Source organism: Salvelinus sp. IW2-2015, linkage group LG25, assembly GCF_002910315.2.
Source record: "Salvelinus sp. IW2-2015 linkage group LG25, ASM291031v2, whole genome shotgun sequence".
Classification (NCBI taxonomy): domain Eukaryota; kingdom Metazoa; phylum Chordata; class Actinopteri; order Salmoniformes; family Salmonidae; genus Salvelinus; species Salvelinus sp. IW2-2015.
In genome coordinates, this window is record NC_036865.1 from 14,935,908 (window position 1) to 14,940,515 (window position 4,608).

The following is a 4,608-nucleotide window of genomic DNA, read 5'->3' on the forward strand; positions in this document are numbered from 1 at the left end:
AATCAAATAAATAAAATAATAAATTATAATAAGCCGAAAAAATAAACATAAATAATAAGTATACGATAAAAAGTAATTAATATAAATAATATAATTATATATAATATTTAAAAAAAATTTTTTTTACCCCTTTTTCTCCCCAATTTTGATCTTGTCTCAGCGCGGGCTCCAGAGGTGAACTTCGAGTAATGCGTCCTCCGAAACATGACCCGCCAATATATTTAATTGATTCAAAATTGTATGAATTTAGTAGTTCTCATCTAGTCAGAATTCTCCAGAGTATGAAGCCTCCCAAAATAAGGAAGTGAAATAGAAGTGTGTGTCTGTGTACGCATATGCATGTGTGCGTATGCTTGCGTGTGTGCGTATGCTTGCGTGTGTGCGTATGCTTGCGTATGCTTGCGTGTGCAGGCATCCGTGCTTCCGTGTGTGTGAATGTGTGTGTGTTGGTCCAACACTGTGCAGTCAGCCCAGAATGGCTCAGCACACACTTATGGGACCAGAGAACAGCACTGAAGTTAACCAAGGTGAAGTATTACTGTGTAGAGTAATGGATATCCTCCAATACAGGGCTCTTCTGCTGGCCAGCTTGGTACCCTACAGCAGGGACTGAAAGAGGTTCAAATGCAGAAACCTGAAAAATCATCCCCCTACATAGACTATAGCCAAATGCCTAAAAAACATGGGTACTTAGGGGACCAAAAAAACCGACTGGCATAGAGCCTCTGTCAGTAACACATTGCTAGACCAGAAAACTAGCTTCTGGTCTTATTTAAAAAATGCAGGGAAAGAATGTTTTCATGCTCCTCTTCTCTCCCAACCTCCCCCTGCCTCTCCCCTCCTTTTCCTTTAAATTCTCCTATCCTCACATCCTCACCTCTCTCCTCTTCTCTCTTCATGTTATTACGTGATAACCACTTTCAGCACTTACAAGCTTCAATGGTGTAAAATGCACAGATTCTGCCTAAATAACTGTCTGCTGGATGTCCTAATTATAGCTAGACAATGGCTACAGTAGCTCTTTTCAATGGCAGATTTTGGAAATGAATAGGGATGTGAGTTTTACTGGTCAGATCACATAATCGGGACAATTTATCCCTTGAAATGAGGAATGATAGAATAAGAGGAGCATGCCTCCTAGAGCTCAGCTGTCTGTCGGAACCCATTGGTATTATCCTCATGTCTGCAGCTGCCTCCGTAGGCAGCCCATGTTACGGCTGGCTCAGTGGGATGGTTTCTGATGATTGTGGGGTATGGGGAAGGGTTGAAGGCCAGCTTTGGATGAAACTYAAAGCTTGTTTATTGAAGGTTAAGGATGTCTTAACTGAAGGTTGAAGTGCGTGTGTGTGTGTGTGCTTGTGTGTGTTTAATTGCCTGTTACGGTGTGTTTCCATTGAACTGTCTTGTTTTGATAAAAACAGCTTGACGTAATGATGCAAAAGCCTACAATATCGAATAAAAACTAAGTGGTTGAATGCCCGTATGCCATGCTCATCTACAGGCAACTGCCAAAATAAAGGAAACATCAACATGAAGTGTCTTAATAGGGCTTTGAGCCACTACTACATAGACTCTGCAAGTGTCTGGAACTCTGTTGGAGGGATGGGACAACATAACAACAGGATGAATCCAGAGTGGTTTATGATGCCCCTTGGTCTGCATGGGAGGGGTGGAACCAGCCATGACTAAGCATTTTTAGATCTACTATATAAAGAACTCTGCATTTCTGTAAGGGTTAGGCTTCTCGGCCCGACAGTCAAGAGTGTTGGGTTGACTAGTCTCATATTGCAATAATTCATCAATATTGAATAAAGATGATTGTTTGAAGAAATGACAGTCTCTCTCACTTGATTAGAATATTCCACAACAGGTACCATATGGTTTACATCKTTTTCATGCTCATCAAACCATTCAGTGACAACTCGTGCCCTGTGGATGGGGCCATTGTCATCTTATGGGGCACAGCCTAAAAATAATGGCGGAAACAATGGCCTGCCCTGCATTTTTATTCATAACCCTAAGCATGATGGGATGTTATTTGCTTAATAATTAACTCAAGAACCACARCRGGGGAAYTTCGCCAAAAGAAAAAWCCACCTCTGTMGAACAGATCAAAATGTTGTAGATTGTTTGATAATTTCTCCTATTCCTACTATTTCCATTACAGATGTCATTGGATTACATTGCCTTTGTCTAATAAACCTACCTTTGTCGGCTATTTTTCACTATCAGACTAACTTAATTTTAGCAAACAAGAATTCTCACTAATTAAATGTGCCACCCACATCAAATGCATAGCACTTATGACTTCACAGGAGAGCCGTTTGAACGTAAAACATATTTTTATCAAAATGCATTTTTGGGCAGAAATGCCTTTTCGAACATGTGAACTTTCATGTGCCTTAATAACATACTTTTATGCCATCTGTGAATACAAATGTTGTTAAATTAAGAGCCTAGTTGGTTTAGCCAAAGAAAAAGTCAGGAACCTTCCTGCTAGCCATGATAGGTTGAGATAATGAGTGGGCTGGACATGCCGAGAGATGAGTTTCAGATTGTTCTGCGATCTTGTGTCTATAAAATGAGCTGCTCGTTATGCGTAGATAATCCTTTCTACTGCAGTTTTTTCTAAAGATATGACGTTAGCCATGGGGAACTGCAAATATGTTGCTACTGCTCTCAATAACATTGCTGTCCTGAATTTATCAGGCACTATCGACAAAGGTCAGTGGGTAAAAGTTGTGGTGGACTACTTTCTGGAGGACGATCGTGCCATGCTGACTCTTTCCGACTCTGAAAATGAATCAGGCGATGAGGAAATCCCTGATTTACATTACTGTTCAAAAGATTGGGGTCATTTAGAAACGTCCTTGTTTTTTAAAGAAAAGCAAAACATTTTGTCCATTAACATTTATCAGAAATACAGTGCAGATATTGTTAATGTTGTAAATTACTACTGTAGCTGGAAACGGGTGATAAAAAAAAAAAAAGGTTATATCTACATAGGCGTACAGAGGCCCATTATCAGCAACCATCACTCCTGTGTTTCAATGGCACGTTGTTTTAGCTAATCCAAGTTTATCATTTTAAAAGGCTAATTGATCATTAGAAAACCCTTTTGCAATTATGTTAGCTCAACTGAAAACTGTTGTACTGATTAAAGAAGCAATAAAACTGTCGTTCAGACTAGTTGAGTATCTGGAGCATCAGCATTTGTGGGTTGAATTACATCCTCAAAATGGCCAGAAACAAAGAACTTTCTTCTGAAACTCGTCAGTCTATTCTTGTTCTGAGAAATAAAGGTTATTCCATGCGAGAAATTGCCAAGAAACTGAAGATCTCGTACAACGTTGTTTACTACTCCCTTCACAGAACAGCGCAAACTGGCTCTAACCAGAAAGAAAGAGTAGGAGGACCCGGTGCACAACTGAGCCCCGGTGCACAACTGAGAATAGCAACATCCCGGAGTTACCTCTTCACTGTTGATATTGAGACTGGTGTTTTGCGGGTACTATTTAATGAAGCTGCCAGTTGAGGACTTGTGAGGCGTCTGTTTCTCAAACTAGACACTCTAATGTACTTGTCCTCTTACTCAGTTGTGCACCGCGGCCTCCCACTCCTCTTTCTATTCTGGAAGCCAGTTTGTTATTCCCTGTTTTATAGCTTCGATGCTCTGGAGCCTGGTGTTGTTGTCGTCAAGGAGCGTTCGGACTGTCAGAACCAGGTTTCAGCTTCTGTTTAACGCTGACATCCTTCCTCCCATAGATTGTCTGCCTGTACAAGCACGACCTAGACTGGACACAGCTAGACAAACTTATCTTTTTGAGAAGATTAAAGAGTTTTTCGACTAAGAGACTATGGACATCGCATGCCCTGCACCAAAGTCAAGGGCAGGACCGAAACAGGCTCTCCGAATATAGATTCCCTTTTTCATGCGTTGTTCGGACCAACCAGTCATCAGCACTATCTGCAGTGCCTCTATTCAAATGACTCTCCTAACACACACGCCATACGTTGCTGCTACAATTTTTTTATCCTGCTGCTCAGCCACTTTACCCCTGATTGTATGCATATAACTACCTCGTCTATCACTGATATCGTTATTGATATTGTTATTGTACTGTACATACTGTATTTTATTTTGACACTATCTATTTCTGATATTTCTACTATGCAAGTAATCATTGTGCTGTACCCTTTACACCTTCTGTAGAGACCCATCCACTTACTGTAGCAAGACTTTGCAAAATATTAATATATAACATTAATATTGATATGTGTGGTCGTAACATGATTTTGTGACATACCACAACAATATCATGTGAACGTTTCAAGTGTCTATCACATAAATATATGACGCATGCATCTGTTTATGTACTGTACATGTGCAACTCACTCAGGTTTCAACTCAGGTTGCATGGCCTTAACTTATGTATGGAATACTATGTGGTAAAAGTGTGTGTAACAGTATATTAAGTATGCTAATGTACTGGTGTGAAGGCATTTGGGCAGGTCAAAAGGTCAAAAGTACTTAAGTAAAAATACTTTTTGGGGGTATCTGTACATTACTTTACTCTTTATATTTTTTACAACTTTTACTGCACTACA